Source organism: Juglans microcarpa x Juglans regia, chromosome 8D, assembly GCF_004785595.1.
Source record: "Juglans microcarpa x Juglans regia isolate MS1-56 chromosome 8D, Jm3101_v1.0, whole genome shotgun sequence".
Taxonomy (NCBI): Eukaryota; Viridiplantae; Streptophyta; class Magnoliopsida; order Fagales; family Juglandaceae; genus Juglans; species Juglans microcarpa x Juglans regia.
Genome location: NC_054608.1, coordinates 5,314,970 through 5,326,114, shown reverse-complemented (window position 1 = coordinate 5,326,114; position 11,145 = coordinate 5,314,970). Strand labels below are relative to the sequence as shown.

Below are 11,145 nucleotides of genomic sequence, written 5' to 3'. Positions count from 1 at the left end.
CAAAGTCCAAAAGTCCTCATGTCAAAGTAATTTTTCTAAGAGTAAGCATGCCATGGAAGATGAATTGTCAACATAATATTAGCATCTTTAATATGTGAAAATCTCCTAATTTTATGGCATTAACTGGGTGTGTGTGTGTGTGTGTGTGTGTGTGTGTGTATATATATATAATATTATTGAAGCTTAAAACGCAAGGGGGGGGGGGGGGGGGGGGGGGTGGGGAAACCCTCAAATTGGGTAATATCGGTGGCAATTATGATCCATGAACATGAATTCTATTAATGTTCAAGTGCTTCTGATTGATCTTCTGGTATAGGACTTGACCACTTACTTACACGCTTGCTGGCCTCCTCAGCCTACAAATCCAGCAGAGCATATATATATATTTAAGAGTTTTATATGATAATGAATTAATATGTAAAAGAATCATACAATTTATATGATCTAGAGAATTAATATATGTCTAGACATATTTATATACCTGTGTCACCCAATTGCTTCGTATTGTCATGATGGTCAATACCAAAGTCTGAACGGCCGTCCCACCGAAGACCATGCCACCCCAAATGCCCTGTCACAGCCACCAACTTCCATATTGAGTATTTCCATATTACGGAGAATGATATAAATACAACGTCACCTTTTACTTTGTGTCTACATATATCATTAATACTCAAACATCATACATGCATAATGGAGATATATATGTTTAGAATTCAACCTTGAGGTCGTCAAAAGTTGGTCAAATTCTGAATTAAAAACCTAACAATATGCATGCTTAGATTGAATGGGAGCTAATGTTTGAAGAGTAGTACTACTGATGGAACCAATAATGAATAATAGTATTACTCTATTAAAAATGTTTGCGGCCTCCATAACAAAGTAGCGATCCTCCGACAAGGCCGGGAAGATCGCTCGGAAACTCTTAGATAAAATAGTAAGCTGGCATGAATGGATACTAAGCACACATACCATGACGCCCAAATCGAACACCCATCCCATTAGAATTCCAACAGGAAGTCCAATAATGTAGTAGCAACCAAGATTTATATATGCTACTGTTGCTTGCTTTCCCGACCCAACAGCTACCCCTGTCGTCATATATATATATATATATATATATATATATACATACACATATAGTGAAGAAGATGATTGATCACAACTCTTTTAGTGGAACAAACATAGGCAATATTTCATCAAATGCACTAAAATATACGTAGAGAGATTGAGATTAGCAGAAATTAACTTACCCGATAAAACTGGTTGAACACTGTTGAGTAGAATTGTAACCCCTAGCAAGTATGACATCTTATCAACTTCTCGGACAACATCAGCGCTGGACGTGAATATGTATGCAATTTTGTCGTGGACTATTAGGACTAGTATGCAGAAGAAGAGTCCAATCACAGCTGAGTAGGACACAGACACTATAGTTGCAAATTTCGCAGCTTTGGCGTTGCCGGCTCCCAATTCATTGGCCACCCTTACTCTGTGAGTTTCATGACCAAAAAAAAAAAGATTTTGCAGAGTTAATATTACTAGAAATAATAACAAAAAGGTGGTGCCCAGCCCTATTAGTCGTGTTTGAAATATGTCGGGTTACCTTAATGAATTAGGATTTTATTTTCTTTAATTTTTTTGGGCAGTATAACGTATGGATCAAAAGAATGTTATCCGCTCTTTGAAGTTAGTCACTGAATAATTTTTCTATGAATCTAGCCAAATTTCTTGAAAAACTTTCATCACGTGATCGGAATCCTTGAACTTTCTAAAATAGATCATTCGATCCAACTATTATTCTCTCATTTTAATTAAAATTCTTTCATGATCATCATCTAATGTAACATCAAATGATTGTAAAACTATTTGTTATTATCACTTATCTCTCAATCATCTAACACCACAAATGAAGATATCACGAATAATATTTTTAAAAAAAATTATAGGTACAAAAATTATAAGAATCTTAATATTAAAAAATATAGAAAGGATAATACTATTCATCATCCTATTAATTACCATCATTTCATGCTCTAATTAGTATCATAATGATTAAAAAACTAATTGTTATTTTCACTTATCCGTCAAAGAATGGTAGCTAGCTACAAGAATAACTAATAGTATTTTTCAAAATTCTAGCTGTACAAATTTTAAAAATGCTTATATTACCAAATCTTGATCCAACATGGGCGCTCATTATGAAACCTGCTTATAATCTTATTCTAGAATTTTATAATCAAATGTTAGAGATCACTTGATCTAGAGGATCAGCATTTGAAGAACACTCCTAATGGTTTCTTTATAATCTTATTCTTGAAAATACATTACCAAACTTTTTCTATTTTAGATACTCATCTTTACAATATATCATATATCGGCTTATTTATTTTTTGTCTATGTCATTTAAATATTTTTTTATTCATTTTAAATACAAATCTGAACCAACCTATATTATCCAAATGATCATCCAACTAACATTGATCATCCATTGGAAAGTTGCACTTTATATTGGGACAATGGGTTTCTTTGATTCCCCATATTTCCAAGCTATATGTTAATTTGAGTATAGATATTAGTAATTTTTACAGTCACTATTCTTTCAAGAGAGTGAGTGCTTATGATCAAAATGTTGCATAATATGATCTAGTTGAAGGAAAGGAAAGCATAAAGCATTCATATATTTATTCTCGTTGCACTTGTAAGATCAGTTTATACATATTAATTTCTGGTTCATAATGTGAAAAGGGGTTTCAGGTTAAAGGGTCATGCCATAGTAGAAGTTGATTCCTCACTGATATAACCATGTGAGGAATCCCCATTGGGTTCCTCAAGCCTCTTGTTCTTGTTGCAAGTTTATTCGGTGCGCTTGGACATCGATGAAAATTGCATCAATACATACATTAATAGGAAGATATATAAAAGCTTATAACTGATCATTTCATTGCAACTAGTTTTCATCTCATGATCCAAGTTGGTTTCTATATTCATTTCATAAAAATAACGATTCTTTTTTTTTGTTTTTTGTTTTTCATACTAGGGTCCATCTATCTAAAAACACGTCTGATCATATTTACAACTTAATTTGGCAGCCAAATAATATTAATCACAAGATAACTAGGAGATTTGCTCTGAATGGCCAAGTGATCTTCTAACTGACCCTCTAAGATCATAAGGCTAACTTGAGTTGTATGGAAACTGCTATCAAATCCTCTCGTTAATTTTGCTAATTTATCTCATAATAAGGACCCATTTAAATATTCATGATTGTAATCATGACTCTTACCAATTAACATAAAAATATTATAAAGTAATGCTATATACAGTCGTGGAATACCTAAGTGCAGCGCAATCTTTTTGAAAAAGAGTAGGGTCCATGATTAAAAATTAATTTTTTATCATGTGAGTCATGTATTTACTTATTTTTTCAAAAGTATTGCGTGACGTTTGTGCATTCCACGACTTCACTCTAGATTGGTATTAATTACCATGCAATCGACTAAATTACAAATGTGCCCATCATAAAATATGCAAAGAAAATTAAGATAGTCTATAGATACAAATTTTAGTCACTTTAATTCTTCTACCCCTTAATATTTTAGTACCAAATTAACAATTTGATCAATATTAATTTTTTGACCCAAAGAAAATTAATTTAGCACTGAATGTTAAATACTAAACCCGGGTTGTATCAATGATCGTTAATCTCAATAGTTTGCTTAAAGGGTCGAGATATTTGCATCTGATCAATAATCTTTCATAAAGTTTTATATGATCTATACCCAATATTGCATAAAATGTTATCCTTCAAGAGCTGATCATCATGATTGTGAAAGGGTAAAATACATCATGCTCCAAAAGGGTTTTCAAGACCTAGCCCATCAAGGGGCTATCACTATAAGACAAAGAAAGAGAGAGGAAAAGGGGACAAGAGTGGACAAGAGTGGACAAGAGGGGACTAGGGGCATGGAGGTGTTAGGAGAAAGTGGGAAATGGAGAGACGGTGAGACACTCAAAACAAATATTCCTCACAATTACCGAGGGGCATGTATGAAACGGGTCAAATAAAAGGGGCAAGATGCCTACTGTTTCAAGGACTCTTCGACTTTTTTTGACTTTTGGGATTTTTTCTTTAATCGAAAAGATCCAGAGAGAATATCTTCTCCAGCAAGTAGATTTGCAGCTCTCATTGTACAATGAGAAATGAGAGGTTATGAGAGATTGTAAACAAGATTATTATAGTGGAATCTCCCCTCCCCAAACCTCCATGGACGTAGGCCTAGTGTTGAACTACGCAAATCTGTGTATTCATCTCTTTATATTTCTTCTACATTTAAATATTGTTTATCACCAAGGATCTACGCATTGACACCGTACAGCCACACTGGACCACTATTAGGGGCTCAAAACAACACCTTCCCAGACCTAGCCCATCTCCACACATCCTGGGAATGGATCTCTCTACCCTTCCGAGTTGTTCATAACTATGAAGGAGTAAAATACACTAGCCCCAAAAAGGGTTTTCAAGGCCCAACCAATCAAGGGGCCATCACCAAAAGATAAAGGGAGAGAGAGGGAAAGGGGACAAGAGCGAACAAGTGGGGACTAGGGGGCATGGAGGTGTCAGGAGGCATGGATGTGTCAAGAAAAAGTGGGAAATGGAGAGATGGTCAAACAAGCAAAGAAGACATCCCTCACCACTACCAAAATGCACGCTTGAAGAGGGTCAGATAAAGGCAGGATGCCTATGGTTTCACGGACTCTTCGACTTCTTCCGAGTTGTGGGACTTCTTCTTCAATCGGAAAGGTCTAGAGAGAACATCTTCTCCAGCAAGTAGGTTTGCATCTCCCATTGTATAGTGAGAAATAAGAGGCTATGAGATATTGTAAACAAGCTTATTATAGTAGAATCTCCCCTCCCCAACCCCCGTGGACGTAGGTCTAGTGCCGAACCACGTAAATCTGTGTGTTGATCTCTTCATATTTTCTCTACATTTAAATATTGTTCGTCGCCATGGATCTACGCACCAGCACCGTACAGCCCACCGGATCACTGTCGGGGGCTCAAAACAACACCAACCTAGACCTAGCCCATCTCAGCGCATCATGGGAATGGATCTCTCTTCCTCTACGGTCTGTGCGTAATTGTGAAGGGATAAAATACACCAGGCCCCAAAAGGGTTTTCAAGGCCAAACCTATCAAGGGGGCTATCAACAAAAGACAAAGGAGGAAAGAAGGAAATGGGACAAGAAGAGACTAGGAGGCATGGAGGTGTCAGGAGGCATAAAGGTGTCACAAGGTGGCTAGCGGCGGTGGCTTGAAGCCGCACACCAGTGCATGAAGCATGCATTGGACTCCATGGTCATGCACAGTGGGCAGAGCTCCATGGCCTCCACTCGTTGGCTATGCACTACAGTCAAGCACTCCACGGCCTCCTCGCCCACTGTCATGCACAGCGAGCAAGGCTCCATGGCCTCCACTCGTTGGATATGCGTTGCAGCCAAAGCATTCCACGGCTTCCTCTCTCATGGTTATGCACAGCAGGCAGAGCTCAGCGGCCTCCTCTCCACGGCCATGTGCTCATCGGCCACAGTTAAGCACCCTAGGCCTACGTGAATTCTATTTGGAACTACAGAAGAGAAGGAAACAGAAGGAAACCTACCCAGAAAAGAAAGAAAATACAGAGAGAGAAAAATGAAAAAAAAATAGAAGTGGAAATAAAAATTAGGAGCGAGGAAGGGAAGAAATGAGAAAACAGCAGTGGCCAACTTCGATCAAGCTGTAGACAGATGATAGCAAAAAAAAAAAAAAAATCAGTCGTGATGGCAAAATATTTTGGTTTGTCTCCTTCAAAACTTACATGGATTTTTTTTTTCGTTAACATGATTGATCCCTGTAGCAACATTCCTCCCTGCGAGGCAAAAATGGAAAGATAGGCCTAAAAGATTGTCTTATCCCTCTCGCGGAGGAGTGCGGGTCAGGCCTTGGCCACCCAAAGACAGAACCTCTGTCAACGAAATCTACATCAACGGAATCGTCATTAGCAACTTACCTCCTTGCGAGGCAAAAGGAAAAAGGTAGGCCTAAAATGTTACCTTATCCCTCTCGTGGAGGAGTGGAGGTCAGCTCTTGGCCACCAGAAGACAGAATCTCTCCATCAACGAAATCTATATCAATGAAATCTACATCAGTAACTTATCTCCCCACGAGGCAAAAAGAAAAAGGTAGCCCTAAAATGTTGCCTTATTCCTCTCGTGAAGGAGTGCAGGTTGGCCCTTGGCCACCCGAAGACAGAATCTCCATCAACAAAATCTATATCAACGAAATCGCCATCAGTAACTTACATCCTCATGAGGCAAAAAGGAAAATGTAGGCCTAAAAGGTGCCTTATTTCTCTCGCGGAGGAGTGCAGGTCGGCCCTTGGCCACCCAAAGACATAATCTCCATCAACAGAACCTCCAGCAACAGAATCTTCATCAACATAATCTCCATCAACGAAATCTCTAGCAACAGAATCTCCACTAGCAGAATTTCTATTAACAGAATCTCCATTAACAAAATCTGCACTAACGAAATCTCCAGCAATGGAGCGCCATCTCCAGCACCAGAATGGCAAATGGATATCACCTCAGACCTTTACCACACCCCGACAAGACAACTCAGGTTTGCGAATTTTGCACTTGTGATTGGAAAATTTTTTGCTAACAGGATTGAATTCTGCAGCATCTTCTACTTACCTTCCCTTGGGGCTCAATAGGTGGGTCCAGCCTTAAGGTGGCCCAGCTTGCCTCACGGTGAAGTGCGGGTTCAGTCTTTCGAGACAACATAGCGCAGTCAGACATCTTTTGCTTACCTTTCCGTGGGGGTCAACAAACGGATCCAGCCTTAAGGCGGCTTGGCCTACCTCATAGTGAAGTGCGGGTCTACTCTTTCGACTGTTCGAAGTTACTTTTGAGACAGCGGCTCCACCAACAGATATCGGGTGTTCACACTTGTGTCATAACTGTTGCTAGCAGGTTAACTTCGGGGAAAAGCCTTTGTGAGTTAATGTTCCTCCGAGCTCAACAACCGTCTGAAGTGGACCTAGAGGGTCGATGGGATCCCTGACTACTCGCACAGGTTACAACAAACATACTCTAACACTAACCGCAATTCACACAGGAGAAAGAAAATTCACGAGCGTCATCGCAAATAAAGACGTCGAAAGAATGTATGCCTTTTGACAAGACCTAGGGCGAGTCCAGTCTTACTAGCTGCTCGACCTTCTACCATTCTTTATAAAAGTCAACAGGCGAGAAAGGTCAAAGATCTCCCGGCCTCCCAAGCGTTCGCATAGGCGGGCAAGTCGTTTGACTGCTCGACCAACTTTGGTATGCATCTTATGCGGTCGAGCCTACCTCCTGCTTATCTTGCTAAGAGGTGTACGCACCTTACGCGGTCGAGCCCATCTCCTGCGTAATCCCACACTCGAAAATCTTTACTGCATAACGCAAGAAGAACGAATGACTAGGGCCAGCTCCCAGAATTTATTTCTCTACAGACGGAGGCGGATCAGTTCGATTACATATTTTACCTTTAAAGGATTCTCAAGGTCACAAGTTGCCCTTAAGAATTGTGGGCAACTGTAAAGGGGTAAAATACCCTAGGCTGCAAAAGGGTTTTCAAGACCCAGCTCATCAAGGGGTCATCACTGGAAGACAAAGGAATAGAGGGGGAAAGGGGACAAGAGGGGCCAAGAAGGGACTAGGGGGCATGAAGGTGTCAAGAAGCATGGAGGTGTAAGGAGAAAGTGAGAAATGAAGAGACGATCAGACACGCAAAGCAGAAATCTCTCACCACTACCTAGGAGCACGCATGGAGAGAGGCAAATAAAATGGGTAGGATACCTACGGTTTCAGGGACTCTTCAACTTCTTCTAACTTTTGGGACTTGTTTTTCAACCAAAAAGTTTCAGAGAGAACATCTTCTCTAGCAAGTAAATCTGCAGCTCCAATTGTACAGTGATAAATGAAAGGTTATGAGAGATTGTAAACAAACTTATTATAGTAGAATCTCCCCTCCCCAAACTCTTATGGACGTAGGCCTAGTGTCGAATCACGTAAATCTGTGTATTCATCTCTTTATATTTTCTCTACATTTAATTATTGTTTATTGCTATGGATCTACGTATCGGCACTGTACAACCGCACTGAACCACTGCCAGGAACTCCAAACAATACTGATCCAAGTGTAGCCCATTTCAACCCCATTTCTACGCGTCCCAAGCATGAATATTTCTTCCGTTCCACGCTGCGAGTTTTTGCACTTTAACAATGATCATCCATGCATGTATCGCGATCAAAGGTTGTTCTTACAAAACAATTACCATGGATGCTTACGTTGTCCGACTTGACATCTAGTTAGAATACCATAAGTTGACGAAGTCCACATTAACTTTGGCGAATCACGAGTACTTCCGCATGCGAGTTCCGCGTGTGAAGTACTTTTGGCAATTTCAACAAAATATTTCAGAAAATTTCGGGTGTCAGCTTTTTTCACTCATCTTTCTGTCCTTTCCTCTTGTTTTTAATGTTTTTTCTGTTCAAAAGGGTGTCTATATTATATATAGTAAGTAATTAACTAATATCAAGTCTTGACGTAATATCGGGTATTTATAGACCATGCCAGCGAGTTAGCTAGGTGTAATTGTCTGAACATATATATATATATATATATATGCGCAGTCTAGCTCTAAAATTAAGGAAGAACCAAAAGTGAGAAAGGAGTCAGGAAAGGTACCCCGCACCAGCAAAGAAAGCGATATGGATCATGAGCTCCAACCCATTGATGTTCAAGCTGCAGAAGATCCAGATTTATTATAAGAACTAAGCAGTACAAATCTTAGTAAAATATTATTTCAATATATAAAATCATGATCATCTTATTCAAAGAGAAGGGTAACCGAATCTCTAACCAACCGACACGAAACAGGGGGTAGGTTTCCATACCAGACTGACAACGCATCCAAGGCAATTGTGGAATTCTTCATGGAGCCAGTCATCAACATCAGTATTGAATAGTACCAACTCTCCAAGCTGTTTAATTTCATTACCAGAAAAAGAAAGATGAACGCAATCCGATATTGATCAGGAAGAAGGAAAACATGTATTTTCAAAGTCTTTTAAGGACAAAAATCTCATCTTCATCTTACTATGGTCTTGTTTTTCCCAAGCACATGGAATTTAACAGTAAGAATAGCAATCGAGAAATTAAGCTTAAGAGAAAACTACCAGAGCATGACTCCTGAAGCAGCAGAGAGCTTGATGAATTCCCAAAGTCCAGTAAAGGCTTGGGCAGAAAATCCAGTCCAAGTTTCAGGAGATCCACCACACATGGCATAGCCACACAACCCCAAAACCAAAACCCACCAAGAGATATCCAAAGCAACAATAATACCAACAAGCCCAAAATCCAACACATAAAGGAAGAGCCAAGTAGCAAGCAAATTAACCAGCAAAGCCGCAAAAGAAACCCACGCAATCACAAAGGTCTTAAGTTGCGACTGCAAGAACCGTTGCACTGGGAACAGGAACGTAAATCCGATCTGCAGCGGTATTAGGCACAAGGCCACCACCTCCGCCATCTCCGCCACTTCGTCGGAGAGTCCTATGAGTTTCATAATCGGGCCAGCAAAAATGTTAATGGGTAGGAGCAAAATACCACAGAGGAAGAGCACAATCCATGACCTCTGCAAGTATATGCCCAACATGTGGTACCTCTTCGCCCCAAAGGCCTGCCCACACAGTGTCTCCAAGGCGCTCGCCATCCCTAACTGAATTTCAAACTCTCAGAATAAATTCATTCCAGACATGCAGAGAGACTAGCTAGCAAGTCATAGAACATAGAGTTGAATCAATACCATGAAGCCAAGATTGAAGCCGCAGATGAGAGTGAGGGATATGGAAATGGCAGCGAACTCAGCGTCGCCGAGATGGCCGCCGAAGGCTAGAGTGATGAGGTTCATGGAGAAGGTTACGATGCGGCTGAAGATGGCGGGGCCAACAATATGCCATAGCTTCTTTGATTCAATCCAGAACCTTGAGGAAAGGTCTTTATTAGCTTCTAGATGATCTTGATCTGCTTCATCTTGTATCGACGATTCTGGCCGTATGAGCGAATGGTTCAGATTGTCATGATCATCTTCCTGGTTTAAACTGTCCCTCATCGAAGGTGAGTAGTTTTTGCCCACTTAATTTGCTAGTTTTCGAAATATTATTCGGTAGAGTGTTTGCTTTGGAAGAGAGGCAATGGTCTACTAAATATAAGATGTCGACAATCGACAAGACTTGAGTACAAATGGTCGTTTGAAGATAAATTAGAAAAAGTCTCACAATTTTTGTTGGAATATATTCCAATATCCTATAGGTTAACTTTAAGTATAGGTGAGGTATGAAATTTCATATTATTTGAGAATTTTTAATCTTTATAAAATTTTAATGAGATTTTAATTATATTATTAATTAATTTTTTAAAATATAGACAATATAATTTGAGCAATTAAAGTGTTACAAATGATATGGAAGACTGAACCATATGCATTTTCACCACGAGCCCAATTCATGGCAAAGATATCAAAAACTGCAGCACAAAGCATTTTTCCACTGAATTTCATCGTAGGTGAAAACGTGGCAAAAAAATCGTCTCAGATGCCTCTGATTTCGCCTCAAACAGGTGCGCAGAGAATAAACCCCCTGTTGGGACCAAATTTCCAGCAGCTTATGTGAACATAAATTCCTCGCAAAAGCATCTGCTGAACTTGCAAAAACGGTGGAAAAAGATCGTCCGTTTCCTGCGTTAATTAGTGCCGCCGTATGGGGTTTTTATGATTTTTCTGCAGTTTTGGTTCTGTCGGCAAAAATGTTTTTCTACAAACTGAATTTTTTCCCATTTTTCTGCAGTTTTTTGTTCCGTCGGCAAAAGGGTTTCTCTTTCTGCAAAATTGCCTAATTTATTATTTCCCGCAGTTTAAGAATTCGGCAGTTACAACTTGAAATACTTGAGAATCTCCTTAAATTTCCTGCAGTTTTGCAGCCCTCGAAATTGGGTAAGTTCTTCTGAACTTATTTTTTCCACCAATAACCATTTGTTCTTCAGAAGCCGTAATT

General features: G+C 39.5%; 1 pseudogene; it reads right to left on the bottom strand.

Annotated features, from left to right (window-relative positions):
- Positions 1-261: 261 nt before the first annotated feature.
- On the bottom strand, positions 262-10,295 carry LOC121243467 (annotated as a pseudogene).
- Between the last annotated feature and the right edge of the window lie 850 nt (positions 10,296-11,145).